Genomic DNA, 17,431 nt, shown 5'->3' with positions numbered 1-17,431 from the left:
AGAAAGATAGTTGGCAGTATATACAGGAGAGGAGTGTGGAGGGTATGACAGTGGGCAATATGTACAGGGGAGGAGTGTGGAGGGTATCACAGTGGGCGGTATGTACAGGAGAGGAGTGTGGACGGTATGATACTGGGCAGTATGTACAGGAGACAAGTGCAGAGGGTAAGACAGTGGGCAGTATGTACAGGAGAAGAGTGTGGAGGATATGACAGTGGGCAGTATGTACAGGAGAGGAGTGTGGAGGGTATGACAGTGAGCAGTATGTACAGGAGAGGAATGTGGAGGGTATGACAATAGGTAGTATGTACAGGAGAGGAGTGTGGAGGGTATGACAGTGGGCAGTATGTACAGGAGAGGAGTGTGGAGGGTATGACAGTGGGCACTATGTACAGGTGAGGAGGATGAAAGAATCTGGGAAGGAAAAATGTAAAGGTTTGTGGAAGGATGTTTAGGAACTGAGTAGTTGTTAAGCGGGCCATACATGAATTGAAATTAGGCCAATTAAGCAGAGACCAGCCATAGTCAATCTATGTATGGGCTAGCTGGTTGTATACACAAGTCAATCTATTAATCGACTTGAGTACAACCAGCCTGTCATGATTTTTACCAAAACAATCAGTGCTGCCAGCTATAGATCGCAACACCGATCACTGTATTGTGTGGGTAGGGAAGGCTCCCCACTGGCAGAAAACAATAACACTGTGGGAGTGATTCCCCCATCCACAGGTCAGCAGGTGAGAGGGTGTGTGTGGGGACAGGCTGGGGAGGGAGGTCTGTCAGCAGGGGGGTGTGAGGTGGTCATGGAGGGATATCATTCAGCAGGTGGGGGGGAGTAACTGGGAGTGATATCTTTTGGAGTAGGGTCTGTCATCTGCAGGTTGGGAAATGGTCACCTGTGATATAAGTTGAAGGGAGGTGGCTAACATGGGAAGTGGCTGGGGAGTGACCTAGTTGATGGGGAGTGTGAAATGGATGATGTGTTTCACGTTTCTTTCATATTTTCAGTAATGCTTACTGCCCTCTTAAACGTGATCAGTGGTGTATTGCTTTTCAACGAGTGGGATAGCAGCAGCTGACAGGCATTCATGAGGTGCTACTGCCACCTCCTTTTTTTTTTTACATCGTTGAATGGTAGCTTTACATTGTTGGACTATGCTGCTACTGCGAGCGAGTTTGGCTTGCAGTTGCAGAGTGGCCCCATTGAAATAAATAGGCAAGTTTGACAGGCGGTGCTGCCTGTCAAACTCTGCAGGCTCCAAGCTGTCCACTGAGCTCAGTGCCTCTGACAAGAAGTGAGAGGCACTGTGAGCTCATCATCTCAGTCTGCTGCAAACAGAGTGTGCTAGCTTGTATTTAAACTGGCCGCTCTGTATGTAGCTTCTGACAGGCTGCACAAGGAGCCCTGTATCTCCAGGACCATAGGTGATAGGAGCCCCAAATTTTGATCAGTAGTGGGGCGGACCTTCAGCTTCCCCCAAATTTGGGCTCTATGTGGTCCCTGGTCGCCGAGCCACGACCCTCGAAGTCGATAGTTTTTTTTGTGATTTTTTTTTTTTAATGGGCCTATCTTAAGGTAAGGGGTCTGGAGTTGCAGCTCCAATAGCCCCTATGTTAATCTGGCCCTGGATAGGGAGATACCTGGAAACCCATGGAGATAATTTTAGCTTACATCTGGTCTCTCGCCAGGCCACCAGCGTGTCCCATATCAACAGGTTTTGCTGGAGATGTGAAGGGATAGATCGCAATTTGCAGTGTAGAAGGGCAGGTAAACTGTATGGGCTTGTCATTTGGGATTCAAGTTCAAAATTTGTGTACTTAGAGCAATGAGAGAACCCATCAAAGCATACTCTTAACAGGCAGGACAAATTATAGACTCTTATGTTGGGGAGATTAGCTCCTCCCTCGCTTCTGGGGAGGAATAGTTTATGCAGAGAAATGCGGGGACGCCTTCTGTGCCATAAGAATTTCGATAGAGATGTTTGAAGTGCTTATTTTAACCAAGTTATCAAAATGCATGGACGTGAATTTGGGGAAATGCACAGAGATGGAGAGAGTCAAGAGAGCATGCATAGAAATGGAGAGGGGCGTGGAGGGAGGATGCATACAGATGAAGGTGAGTGTGTAAAAGGACATGCATAGCAATGGAGGTAGGTGTGAGGAGATGAGGAATAGAGATGGAGAGAGGTTGTAAGAAAAGGATGAATAGAATAGGAAGTGGGTGTAGGAAAGAGATGCATAGAGATGGAGAGATAGAGATAATACATAAAAGTGCAGAAGGCTTAAAGTGATTGTAAGGGTTTTTTTTTGTTTAAAATAACAAACATGTCATACTTACCTCCACTGTGCAGCTCCTTTTGCAAAGAGTGTCTCCGAACTTTGTCTTCTGAGGTCCCCAGGCGGCTCTCACGGCTCCTCCCCACATCAGATAACCCTCTAGGAGAAGCGCTCTCCTGAGGGGGTTACCTTGCGGGCGCACTCCCGAGTCCAGCATTGCATTCATAGACATGAATGCCGGACTCGGCCCCGCCCCCGGCGCCTGCATCATTGGATTTGATTGACAGCAGGGGGAGCCAATGACTGTGCTGCTATCAATCTATCCAATCAGGACACAAGACACCGGCCGGAGCTGGTGTACTTGTTTCATTTGTGCAAATTTCGGGGCTCGGGTAAGTATAAGGGGGGCTCGGGGGCTGCATTAAAAAATATTTTTCACCTTAATGCATGGACTGCATTAAGGTGAAAAACGGCGAAGGTTTACAATCCCTTTAAGAAATGTTGTTCAGAGAGCTGGACCTGGGTGAAGGGGAAGGGATGCCGAGAGGTGGAGCATAGGGAGGAGATAAATAAAGGTGTAGGGAGGGATTACAGGGGTACTTTTATCTTTAAAACCCAGTATGGTGTCCCCACTCTCTTCCTAACTTCAATGAAAACCCTTTTTTTTTCGATTGAACAGGTAAGAGTCATAGCATCTTTCATATTTTTTATTGTTGTCTATGTCTTCTCTGGGCAGATTTCCCTTCACTTTCTTCACTTTCTGGTGATGTCAGAAAAATAAGCTAAAGAGTACAGATATCACCAGGAAAAGAAAGCAATAAAAAATATACAACTGTTCTAAACTTTCCCCAGTCTATCAAATAAATGTGCTTTTTTTTATCCTTCTCTGACCCCTTCACAGAAATAAATATTGGATCACTTCTATGTCTGACACTTGCCAGCTGGACAGTAAGTAAGGGTAAGTCTTCCCAATTGGTGTTACAGACTGCAGAAACTGGAATGTGTGGCTCAGGAGTAGGGATGAGCTTCGAGTTCGAGTCAAACTCATGTTCGACTCGAACATTGGCTGTTCGCCCGTTCACCGAACAGTGAACAATTTGGGGTGTTCGCGGCAAATTCGAAAGCCGCGGAACACCCTTTAAAAGTCTATGGGAGAAATCAAAAGTGCTAATTTTAAAGGCTTATATGCAAGTTATTGTCATAAAAAGTGTTTGGGGACCTGGGTCCTGCCCCAGGGGACAAGGATCAATGCAAAAAAAGTTTTAAAAACGTCCATTTTTTCGGGGAGCAGTGATTTTAATAATGCTTAAAGTGAAACAATAAAAGTGTAATATTCCTTTAAATTTCATACCTTGGGGGTGTCTATAGTATGCCTGTAAAGGGGCACATGTTTCCGTGTTTAGAACAGTCTGACAGCAAAATGACATTTCAAAGGAAAAAGTCATTTAAAACTACTCGCGACTATTAATGAATTGCAATCTGACAATACACATAAAAGTTCATTGATAAAAACGACATGGGAATTCTCCACAGGGGAACCCCGAACCAAAATTTAAAAAAAATGACGTGGGGGTCCCCCTAAATTCCATACCAGGCCCTTCAGGTCTGGTATGTATATTAAGGGGAACCCCGGCCAAAATTTAAAAAAAAATGGCATGGGGTCCCCCTCAAAATCCATACTAGACCCTTCAGGTCTGATATGGATTTTAAGGGGAACCCCGCGCCAAAATTTTTTAAAAAATGGCGTGGGGTCCCCCCAAAAATCCATACCAGACCCTTATCTGAGCATGCAACCTGGCAGGCCGCAAGAAAAGAGGGGGGGCGAGAGAGCGCCCCCCCTCCTGAACCATACCAGGCCACATGCCCTCAACATTGGGAGGGTGCTTTGGGGTAGCCCCCCAAAGCACCTTGTCCCCATGCACCTTGTCCCCATGTTGATGGGGACAAGGGCCTCATCCCCACAACCCTTGCCCAGTGGTTGTGGGGGTCTGCGGGCGGGGGGCTTATCGGAATCTGGAAGCCCCCTTTAACAAGGGACCCCCAGATCCCGGCCCTCCCCCCTGTGTGAAATGGTAAAAAACTGTCAAAAATGTTAAAAATGACAAGAGACAGTTTTTGACAATTCCTTTAAATGCTTCTTCTTTCTTCTATCTTCTATCTTCCTTCGGTTTCTTCCTCCATCTTCTGGTTCTTCTGGTTCTTCCTCCGGTGTTCTCGTCCAGCATCTTCCTCCGCGGCGTCTTCTTCCCTTCTTCTCCTCGGGCCGCTCCGCATCCATGATGGCATTGAGGGAGGCTCCCGCTATGTGACGCTTTTCCTCTTCTGACGGTTCTTAAATAACGGGGACTTAACAGGGACTTCCCTTTGGCATTCCCGTGATGTCAGAGGGGGCGGGTCACCTGGTACGTAACCCTGCCCCCTTCTGACATCACGGCGAATGCCACAGGGAAGTCCTGTCAAGTCCCCGTGCTTGAGAGGGGGGCGGGGTCACCGAGTGGCTCCGCCCCCCGTTATTTAAGAACCGTCAGAAGAGGAGAAGCATCACACAGCGGGAGCCTCCCTCCATGCCATCATGGATGCGGAGCGGCCTGAGGAGAAGAAGGGAAGAAGACGCCGCGGAGGAAGATGCCGGACGAGAACACCGGAGGAAGAACCAGAAGAACCAGAAGAACCAGAAGAAGAAGAAGATTGAGGAAGAAACCGAAGGAAGATAGAAGATAGAAGAAAGAAGATAGAAGAAAGAAGAAAGAAGAAAGAAGAAGCATTTAAATAAAGGAATTGTCTCTTGTCATTTTTAACATTTTTGACAGTTTTATTGTGAAATGGTAGGCCCTTACCATTTCACACGGGGGGAGGGCCGGGATCTGGTGGTCCCCTTTGGCTACCCCAAAGCACCCTCCCAATGTTGAGGGCATGTGGCCTGGTACGGTTCGGGGGGGGGGGCGCTCTCTCGTCCCCCCTCTTTTCCTGCGGCCTGCCAGGCTGCGTGCTCGGATAAGGGTCTGGTATGGATTTTTGGGGGGACCCCATGCCATTTTTTTTATTTTGCCACGGGTATCCCCTTAAAATCCATACCAGACCTGAAGGGTCTGGTATAGATTTTGAGGGGGACCCCACGCCATTTTTAAAAAAAAAATTTGTCCGGGGTTCCCCTTAATATCCATACCAGACCTGAAGGGCCTGGTATAGAATTTAGGGGGACCCTCCACGTCATTTTTTTTTTTTAATTTTGGTTCGGGGAATGAGTGGAGATGGGTGGGGTACGGTCTCAGGAGAGGGGGGGGAGTTTTTCATCAGGGAAGTAATCGCAACTAGTCGAGCAAACACTTTTTGTAATATGATGATTTAGTCTATTAAACTGATCTATAGCCACTATGATGTGATGATAAGATGGGAAAATTTTTAATTTTAAATAATTGAAAAATTTATTCCCGGGGAAAACTTTCTCGCTGATGTGGCAAAAAAAAAAAAAAAATGAAATCATTTACCTAATGCTAAATCTGGGACACAAGGCAGATCTATGCTCTGAAGAAAATTAAAAGCGTTGCAGATAGATTCTGAAACACTTTCACGGTACAATATGGCAACTTAAAAGGATTATGAAATGAGAAATAACTAATAAATAAAGTTTGTTTGTTTTTTTTTGTTTTTTAATAAAAACCTGCAATTAATAATAATGTAAACAGTGTGGACAATAAAAATATATACAGAAAATTCTTTTTAGTATACATATAAATGAGAACATTATGAACATGGGGTGTATCTATTTTTATCAGGGACAAGAAACTGCCAAGACAGATGTTTAGATAATAGGTTTTCCTGAAATAATAACCAACAAATAAATCACTACTGACAGAAAGGATCCTCTGTACAGCTATATTCTTTTCATTGCAATTAATTTCTGTACTTTGTATAATAATGTAATAGTTTAAGCAAATCTTGTTTTATGCATCACGCTTGTTTCCTATGCATGTTGTCCATAACCATATCTGATGCATCTTGATGGATACTAGAGAATTCTGTTTTATATGAATCAGCTACATCCAGCATATGTTAGACAGAGTGCATTACCTTTTTTCAGAAGATAGTCAATAAATTGTTCTTTTCCTTTTTTCTTCATAAAAATGCTTACAATTGATACCATGTACATTGATTTATTAGTCTACCATGTAAAGATATTAATCTAAAATACAGTTCTTTTAAAATAAAGTTAAATATGTCATAGAGGATGGAAACAAAAGGTGTTAGCCCCAAAAATAGCAAAGGATATCTATCGGAAAAGGGGTACCATCATCCAGTAATATGTTTGAAAGGGAAAAGGGAATATACAAGGGCTACTCCAAGAACGCCCTAATTCACCAAGGTGTTTGGACTATTGCGGTACCCAAGTAAAGAGTAAGACAAGAATAAAATTACAATTTATTTAATTACAAAAATGTTTTGCATAGTAATTCACAAAGACACCTTGAAAGTTATTAATAGTAAACAATCAAGCAAGAGTATTTAAAATATCAATAAATGAAACCCCCATGGGTGGATGAAGGCATAGTGATGTGAAAGAGGACGTTGGACTCAACAGTTTCGTGGCCAATGTCGCTTCCTCAGGAGGCGTCCAATTATAACATCTACAAAACACAGAGGATGGAAAGATGTGGACTGACCATAAGAAAAGGTGATTTTTAACAATTTTGGTGATAAACATTTACATTTGAGTCTTGTGCAATTTTCTGCAATTTTGTGCCTAAAGAGGAAAGAGGAGTGAGCACTTCTGATGATTTCTAACCTATTCCACGGATCTTTTCGACCTGGGATCTGTCAGTGATGTCTTCTAGTGCCCATAGACAGTAAAACAGTCTGGATTATTTGTAATGTTGAGATTATCTTCAAGTGGAACTTTAGTTAGAAAATTAAGTCCTGCTAGATCACTTCAGGCTGTCCCCTTTTACAGGTGAAGCTATGTAAAACATTAAAAATAAGTGCCTATACTGTTTAAAATCCAGTAATACACCCTCTCTCCCTGCTCTGCACATGCTCAGTTGTTCTCTATTTTTAGGCACTATGCCAAACCTATAAAAAAAGACCGATCTGATGACAGCCTAAAGGTTTACTGCTATTCAGGGCTCTGGGCTTCAGCAAAATGGCAACTTCCAGCAAGAGATTACAGGAGGAATGCTGGAGGCAATTTACAGCACACACTAATTTTGGTAGCATAATTATTAGTGTGCAATGTACTGTATGTTCTTTGCAAAAGAACATTATTTTATATCAAGTTGTTTATAGGTAAAGTTCTACTTTAAGTTAACCTCAAATAGGTGTTCCTGTTTACTCCCCTACTTCACAGTATAGTCCTCAGTACTTACAGATATCTGGCGTGGCTTCAAGAAACAAGACTACATGATGATGTTGGCAAAAGAGCAGCTGCACAACTGGGAAAGAGAACAGCTTCAGGGAACCAGTCGTCTGGTGGAAGGAAACCTGGGGAACAGAGAAATAATCTAAGCAATTCTGTATAATACATGCCCACTAGACTAAAGGAGCCTTAAGATACTGTTTTATATATGGAAAAGGGCTACCAATTTTTTTTTTTCGACTTACCAGAGTTCAAATTCGTATTCACAAGGCAGTCTCAACTGGCTCTCATATTTTTTATTCAAGAATTTCAGAATTCTAGCAAGGCCTTTCATTTGTCCTGCGTTTTCAGGATGCCATCATTGGGCAAGCCAGAGCAGCGTTTTATTTTAAATTTCTGCTGAGTAAACACTTTTTTTAAAAAATATGCTTGAAATTGGGCTTTCATTCAAACTTTTTAATTTTCACACTTATTCTGGGTCATTGGGGATGATTTTCTAAAGGCAAATAGGCTGTTTACTTTGCAAGGGATATTTCCTTTGGGTTAGTGCATAAAGTGAGGCTTTGATAGCTTCCATCATCCAATCATTTGCAAGCAAATGTACAGTTTTGTTCCTTGCACTTAACTGGGTATGTTTTGCAAAGTAAATTTTCACCTTATTCACTAAGCTAAGGTAATATCACCCTTGCAAAGTGAACAGTCTACAGGCATACCCCACTTTTAAGTACACAATGGGGTTTATTTACTAAAGCTGGAAAGTGCAAAATCAGGCTCACTGCTGCATAGAAACCAATGAGCTTCTAATCCCAGCTTGTTCAATTAAGCTTTGGTAATAAAACCTGGAAGCTCATTGGTTTCTATGCAGAAGTGAGCCTGATTTTGCACTCTCCAGCTTTAGTAAATAAACCACATTGTGTACTTAAAAGTGGGGTATGCCTGTATTTGCCTTTAGTAAAACAATCCCATTGTCACAGAAATTGTTAAAGCTAAAGACTACCTGGTTAATAACATTCTTAAGCCTCGTACACGCAATCGGATTGTTGGCCAACAGAGCGTCAGACTTTTGTCCAAAGGGCGTGTGCCAGGAACTTAGGAACTTGTCTTGCATACAAATGGTACACAATTGTCGGCCAACAAACATGAATGTAGTGAGGTACTAGATGTACTATGAGCCGATAAAGAGGAAGTTCAATTGTCAGGCAAATTTCGTGTTAGTAGAAGTTTGGTGAGTGTTAATTCAAGCTTTTCAGTTCATGCTTTTCAGTTTGTTTCTGAAAGGTCATTCATCAACCAGCCATGTTATGTGCAAAAGTAGTAATTTCTTTTTCCTTTTTTTTAATCCACAGTTTCCTTCTAACCCACAGCAATGGCAGGATGTTGCAGCCCAGTTCCATCGTCAGTGGGATTTTCCCAACTGTGGTGGTGCTACTGATGGAAAACATGTCTGGATTGCCCCACCACCCAACTCTGGCTCATATCATTTAAATTATAAGGGCTTTTGCAGCATAGTCCTGCTAGATGTAGTGTCTGCCACATATGTGTTCTTGTTTCTTGATGGTGGGAAGAACGGCCGCAACTCTGATGGAGGAGTCATTATGCAGACAGAGTTCTACAAGTGGCTCCAGAATGGCACCTTAAACTTGCCACCTGCTGAGGGGAATGTTGAGGGCCTCAATTTTGTTTTTGTTGCAGATGAGGCCTTTGCTCTAGGGGAACATCTTATGAAGCCGTTTCCTATGAGGAACCTCACCGCAGAGCAGAGAATATTTAATTACAGTCTCTCTCATGCCAGAAGGGTGGTTGAAAATGCCTTTGGCATCCTCTCCAGTCGGTTCAGGCTGTTTTTAACACCAATTAACCTGGCACTATACAAAATCAACCATGTGGTATTGTGCTGCTGTATACTCCATAAATTTTTACGGAGGAATGCTAGCAGCTACCTTGCCTCAGTGCCAACTAATGCGGACCCTGCAGTGGCAGGCCCAGCTGAAGAGGCTGCAGCTCGGCCATCTGTGGGCGTGATGACGGCTCTAGAAACTGGCCATGCTGGATTGCCCTCCCAAAATGCCAGAAATGCCAGAGATATATACATCAAAAATACCTTGATTATTTTGTGGGTAGAGGGGCAGTGTCTTGGCAGCAAATTGGAGCTGATCCTGAATAATATTTTTATTTGATCATAAACTCATATTTCATTTGAACTACTGTTGTCTGCATTTCTTATCTGTATAATATGTTCTCAAATGGCGTTTATTTTGGTCACTTGCTACAGTAGTGCAAACGTACCTTATTTGCTACATGAAGTGACAATCTCTTCATCAGCTAACTATTATGGTGTGCTGTGGGTCTGCTACACACACACAATGTTTTTCTTCTTAATGGATCTAAAGCATGAATTTCAAAAACATGCTTTTCAACTCCTTAAATGTTTTGGAGGCCAAAAAAATTCCGGAGTTGGCCACATTTAAGAGCACATTGTCACTGTAACTACAACAACTTAACAAATACACTGGTATTGAGCTTTGAAATAATAAGCCACACATTGTTTAGTAAAAAACATTTTACTCAAAGCACGTTCACATGTGCGTTTTAAGGTTTAAAAACAAACCAACATCTTGGTGTATAACATGTATGTTTGCTATTAGTTTGTCTTTTTGTGGCTAAACAGGCATGTTGGAAAACATAAGATACACATCCCCAACTCAAGAACTTACAGCCACGTACACGTAGAGGCCGAACTATTAAATGTCCCTTATGATCCCCTGCCAAAAATGTGTGTAGTTCCAAACATGTTATTTTAGAAAGCCCCAAAACACACAACATGTGCTATCTCTCATCACAGGGCATCAATGGATGCATTTTGGGGGTGCAACACCTTCTTCATAGCTAAAGTAGGTCAGAGGAAGGGGTTGCACCCCAGAAACATGTCCATTGATACCCCATGATGGGAGCTAGCACATGTTGACACACTGTGTGTTTTGGGGCTTTAGCAAACTAGATGTAGGGAAAGACACACATTTTAGGCATGGGATCATGAGGGAAGTAAGAATGTTAAGGCACAATTTGTGGGCAGCTTCAAATTTTGGCTTTGCTATTCTTAAAAACACAGAAAGATTACAATTTACATTACTTAGGGCAGTGTTTCCCAACTCTCCTTCTCAAGATGCAAACCCAGGTCAGGTTTTCTATATTTGTTGAATTTGGCACAGGTGATGTTGTCATTTTCAATGTTAGTAATTCACACAGTCGTTTTAAGACTGAGGAAAATACAGAAAACAGGATCTGGTGGTGCACCTAGAGAAGTGGAGTGGAGAAACACTGAGTTCGGACACTAAACTTTCTCATTTAAAAGTCTGAAAAACATGGTAAATATTAAAAGTGCAAACAGGAGCCAACAAGTGTAACAAGAAACTTTCGATCAGGCAAGAGGAAATTAAAATTTGGCAAGCATGTCTACAAAATCACGGATTCTTCGCTGTAAAGCAGTGGCAGGCCCTTTATTTGCTCCAGATCCTTCAAACAATGCAACATATCTGCACTAATTCGGCCAATTGTGCATCTTGGAAGATCATGATCTAGTAAGAAGACAAAAAAGTATTTAAGGAACAATGGTCAAGTGGCTGAGGCCCTACATAGTAAGTTATGGTCAAGTTACTAGTCAAATTCAGGAAATACTTATGTAGCCAGTCTATTGTTGCTTGCAACCTGCTTGCTCTTCAGACACCTACACTACTATGAAATGTACACACTGCAACTACTCAATAATCTTGGCCCTGGTGCCTGGGTCTCCAAAACTTGGGTACCTAGCAAAACTGACAGCTCCTTCCACCTCTTCCTTTTCCATGCTAATGTTAAGGCACTACATACTTTGCTAATGTGTGAAGTGGGTGTTTTGTTTGTTCAGCTAAACACTTGACATGTATACACATTTGAAGCCAGATTCCAAGAACACTTACTTGCGCAAACAAGAGGCTCCCGAATACTTTCTTTCTCTTCGGGGTCGCTTTGGCCCTCAGTGTGACTTGCGTCAGGGGATTTGACATCCACAACGGACAGGTCTGTGCTGAGTCCAGGAGTCAGATCCCATGTCTCCAAACCAACATCCTGGGTGAGCTGACCAAGCTCACTTTCCTCTAAAAAGAAACAATTCACCATTAATTAAGCCACCCTTAGTCCCATCTATTTCTAACATCCATTTTGCTACATTAGTTGACCAACCTTGCACTTGGTCTGATGACAATGTTTGCTCCTGACTAGTGCACCCCACCATGCTGCACTGTGTTTTTTTTTACAGTGAAAAATGCATAGAAAAGGGAAGGTGATGTCATTTTACAGAGGGCAAACACTGGACAAGTGCCAACATTGAAAAAGTCCTGCAGTTGCCCCCCACCCCTCTTGTCTCCTATGGGATAGGGGATATATGATGATCATTCTAGCAGGCGTGACTCTGTGTGACTGTAATCCCCGGGGCCTCCCCCCTACCCATGTCTACACTGGTAAGGCTGCATTAATGGGCACTGATGAGCCAGGCAGCAACCAGAAAGTGTTCTTTACCCCTTAAGTTATGCCCCAAGCCCATGGCCTTTGGCCCACCTAGAATGACCCCTGTCAGTGGCTAAATGAGTGTGTTTGAAGTTGTCACTTACTTTTTTGGTGGGAAGATGGCCTTGTTGCCTCCTCTGTTGGGGCCCGACTGAGGGTAACCTCCCTTCATCCCTTCTGGTGGCTTGGCTGTTGCCTCATTTTTTGGTGCCTCCCTATTGAAAGAAGAGAAAAAAATTAGGTACAAAAATAAAGAAATGTCAAAAAACAGGATCAAATAAGAATGTTCATATCTGCTTTCTATTTTACTTTATCTTTAAAATAACAATTCAGACAAAGATTATAGAAAACATTATATATAATTCTCTCTAGCTACTTGGAGAAAGCACGTGTACAGGCAGCTAATTTACACATACACATACATATTGGTTAGATACAAATATTGCTTACTTTTTTTGACGATCTTATGCATGGACTCCATCTGGTCTTGCTCACGATGTTTGAGATCAGACCATCGTTTTCTGATTTGGTCCTTTGTTCTTTGCACCGAAAATTTGCCCTGCAAAACGGCAATGACCTTATCCAAAATGTTGTCCTTTCGGCTGTTGGGCCTTTCGTAATTGTACAGCTTGCAGTCATAGTTGTGCTTCTCTAGGATGCACACCATCTCTTTGTGCCTTCTCTGAGCTCCTCCAACCCAGTGGGGATGCCTGTAATCCACCCAATCTGCCTTTTTGTCCCTCCCAAATGTTCCGCTGTGTGTGCTGTGTATGCAGAAGAGATATGATCACGCACTGAGAGCGGAGTTTGACACATGCGCGGTGTATATAGAGCCAGAACGCACGGTTGATGGAACGGCCGTAGGAATGATCTTGGAAGTTGGTGGGGAAGGACGTTTGCTTGCAAATGCAAGAAAGGAGTCATAAAACGAAGGGAAAATTTGAATTTGGGGCATAGGTGGTTAGAGGCCTATACTGCTTAGATTGAGGCCTATATTGGGATTAGCTTATGAGTTAAGCCAGACATTATGGTTTGTCTTGTGTTCTGTCTTGCAGGCATCATATAATTTAGCACTGTGGAAACATTTACTGTGCCTGATTTTTTACCACAATTCATCGACCTGTACCGGGAGCTACCCTGTCTCTGGAAGATCAAGAGTCGAAGGCAGTGAGGAAGGCAGCATTGGAGAAACTGTTCGAGTTGGTGAAGCCTTTGTACCCCAGGGCAGACATCAGCTATGTCAAGAGCAAAATTTCCAACCTGGAGAGTACTTTTAAAAGGGAGCACAACAAGGTCATGGACTCCGAGAGATCTGGAGCAGCATCGGATGACCGATATGTCCCCAGGCTGTGGTATTACCACAGCCTGCGTTTTTTGACCGACCAGACAGAACCCAGGCCATCGCTGTCTACGCTCCCTTCGACATCTGCTGAGGCCACAGCTCCAGGGGTCCACACGGGTCCTGCTGTGCCGCATGAAGATGTGGAGGAGCCCAGCTTGACCCAGGTGTAGCATTGTTGAACATATTTGTATCCAAAAATACAATGATGACAACTAGACTTTATTGTTCAAATATTTCTGCCTTAACAAAGTGGTTTCCGTATCAATAGACAGTAGTGCCCAAAAATGATTTGAACAAGAATGAAAAATGATGGGTCAGAATGATAATCTTTGCTATTTGTCCACATTCAATTTGCAACAGTGAGGAGATCAAAATTGTGTGTGATTGATGACCAAACCCATAAAAAATCTAACTATGTCCCATTTTCATAGACAGGAAAGTGTCAGTCAGGAGGAGCCAGTGGCCAGCAGCCAGATGGAGTCCTAGATCCCTCCCCTATGCCCTCCTGCTAAAAGGGCCAGGAAGAGCAGGAATCTGAACAAGGCCACAGCTTCCTTCCTCAGCCAGGCCACTACTGCCATCCGTACTGATCCAGATGAGTGTGAGGGATTTGACGTGGTGACAGCCAATAGGTTAAGGGGGATGGCCGGTGACCAGAGGAGAAGGTGCGAGGAGCTCATCCTGCAGCTCCTCAACAGGGGGGCGATGGGCGAGATCTATTCTACCACCCACCTATATGATTTTGTGGGCCCACATACACAACCTCCACAGCCAACCCACCAACCACAGCAACCCCACCCACCACAGCAACATGGCGGTCAATGGCAATACCAGCCCCAAGACCCCAAACAAGGCCGCTGTTCTGGGTATTTTCACCCCTTCCACACTTACTAATTATTATTTTATTTTTTGGTTGAATAATGATTTGATTCGTTATATTTTCTATATTTTTGGATGCGTAGAATGCACTTTTTGGTTGAGTTCTATTGGCAGATAGCATGTCTAATTTTATTTGTTTTCTTTTTTTAATGCACAATAAAAAATTGTGTAGAATAATACTTGGCTATATGTTTTACTTCAAATTACAGTTTGGGAGTAGGCCAGTACATTCATCAAAAATACAATGTAAAATTAATAAGGGACACCAACATAGTTGTATCTTTGAGATTAAAAACTACAGGATAATAGTATTGTGGTAACTTGGCCAAAAAAAAAAAAAAAAACAAGCATAATAATAATATTCTTGATATCACTAGAAAACAAAAGAATTTTCAAATACATTTGCCAAAACTCCATCAGTATCACCAGCAAAGCAGCTTCATTATTATCCCATTAAATAAGAAGAGAATTGTGCACTGCATTTCGACGATTCATAATTTGCCGCCGTCACGAATGTTAAATCTCCATTATGGACGCTAGTTTACAAGACCGACTGCTTTCCTGCTCATCCTTGCTTCCGAGCATGCGTGTTTGTACTTTGGACTTTTGTGTGATGGACTTGTGTACACACGATACGAAAATCTGAAAACAGGTCATTGTCTGCCAGAAATTTACCAGCCTGCCATCCAACATTTGTTGGTGGAAAGTTGGACAACAATTGTCTGAAGGAGTGTACTAACGGTCGGATTTTAGGCAAACAGTCTGTCATCACACAATTCCCTGGCGAAAATCTGATCGTGTGTACGAGGGTTTAGAAGGAAATCAGCAATGGAAACTCTCTGCAGTTCTCAAGTTTTCTTTACATTATAAATGCCTGTTGTATATAAATGTACAATGCATATTTGTATAATTAGTTTGTTAAATTCTCTAAGGGAATTTAACTAACTAATTATACAAATATGCATTGTATACAAATATGCATTGTATAACATTATCAAGTCAACAGTTGTTGCACATACAAATAATTTATATAAAACTGAGAAGTTTTAATTTTTTTTTTTTTTTTTTTTAACCTCCATTTAGGTGATGTATGCCATGGTCTCTTTTGCAGGAGCAATACACTTTGGGAGTTAAAACTTCACTTTCACGGAAAAAAAAATCAAAGAAAAAAAAAATAATATAACATATACAATTGTAACACAAGCCATATTGTAAAATAACGTTATTAAAATCGGTATCTACTGATCAACTTCTGTACAAACAGCCTGTCATATCCCTCACTTGATCAGCACTGCGGGCTATAGCGTCCCTCTCTGTTTCTGGCATCCCTCTCTGTACTCGGCGTCCCTCTCTGTCCTCATTGCACTGCGTCCCTCTCTAGCGTCCCTCTCTGTCCCTGGTGTCCCTCTCTGTCATCGCACTGCGTCCCTCTCTGTCTGTCCCCAGTATCCCTCTCTGTCTGTCCCCAGTGTCCCTCTCTGTCCTTTATTGCACTGCGTCTCTCTCTGTCCCTGGCATCCCTCTCTGTCCTTGGCATCCCTCTCTGTCCTCATTGCACTGTGTCCCTCTCTGTCCTCATCGCACTGTGACCCTCTCTGTCCCTGGCATCCCTCTGTCCTCATCGCACTGCATCCCTCCCTGTCCCTGGTATCCCTCTCTATCCTCATCGCACTGCATCCCTCTCTGTCTGTCCCCAGCGTTCCTCTCTGTCCTCATCTCACTGTATCCCTCTCTGTCTGTCCCCAGCATCCCTCTCTGTCCCTGGCGTCCCTCTGTCCTCATTGCACTGCGTCCCTCTATGTCCCTAGCATCACTCTCTGTCCTCATCGCACTCTGTCCCTCTCTGTCCCTGGCAGAGTGGGGCTGCACTGATGAGGCTGCACTGATAAGCTGCACTGATGGGCACTGATAGACTGCACTGATGCACACTGATAGGCTGCACTGATGGGCACTGATAAGGCTGCACTGATGAGACAGTATTGATGGTCACTGATAAAGCTACACTGATGGGACTGTACTGATGGGCACTGATAAGGCTGCACTGTTGGGCACTGATGAGGCAGCACCCTTATGCCCCGTACACACGGTCGGATTTTCCGATGGAAAATGTCCGATCGGAGCGCGTTGTCGGACATTCCGGCCGTGTGTGGCCTCCATCGGACTTTTTCCATCGGATTTTCTGACACACAAAGTTTGAGAGCAGGCTATAAAATTTTCCGACAACAAAATCCGATCGCGTCAATTCCGACCTTGTGTGGCCTGTTCCGACGCACAAAGTGTCACGCATGCTCAGAAGAAATTCCGAGACGGAACAGCTCGGTCTGGTAAACTTAGCGTTCGCAATGGATACAACACTTTCGTCATGGTGCAATGTTAAAAATGGTTTAATACAGCGCACTCTCTTCTTCTTTATAACGTGAGAAGAATTAAGTAGTTTTGCTGCTCATATTCACACAGACTTCTCACAAACTTATTTCTTTATTATTTATCGGGATTCCCTTAATATATTTTGATTTGTCACATGTGACAAAATTTTTTTTTTTTTTTTTAAAGGCAGATTTTTTATTTATTTTAAGTTTGTATTTTTTCCAAGGCTGATCTTTGTTTTATTTTATTTTTAGTTTTACTCCAGAATATTTTTGTGTGTGTTTTGTGTGTCAAGTTACCACAACACCATTGATATCTTGTATTATTTAATCTCAAGGAGATTGTTTGGTGTTGGTGTCCCTTGTTAATTTCACACTGTATTTTTGAAATGTACCTGAATCCTCACAAACAAACTGTCCTTTTTGAAGGAAAACACACATAGGCAAGTATAATTGAAAACAAAAATCCTTTATTAAGGGCTCAGAACCAAAGAGGGAGGCAACGCTGGAGAAACAGCAGAAATTAGCGAAGCCTTGGACCCCCAGGGCAGACATCAATTCTTGAACATCAAAAGGTGGCCTGAGGAGTCCATATGTAAGGGAGTGCAGTCTGGTCCAGAAATCCCAGAGATCCGGAAAGCAGCTGATGACATCTGTGTCCCCAGGCTGTGGTAC

Source organism: Aquarana catesbeiana, linkage group LG09 (genome assembly GCF_042186555.1).
Source record: "Aquarana catesbeiana isolate 2022-GZ linkage group LG09, ASM4218655v1, whole genome shotgun sequence".
Classification (NCBI taxonomy): Eukaryota; Metazoa; Chordata; class Amphibia; order Anura; family Ranidae; genus Aquarana; species Aquarana catesbeiana.
The sequence above is the reverse complement of the archived record's forward strand: the minus strand, read 5'-3'. Positions refer to the sequence as shown.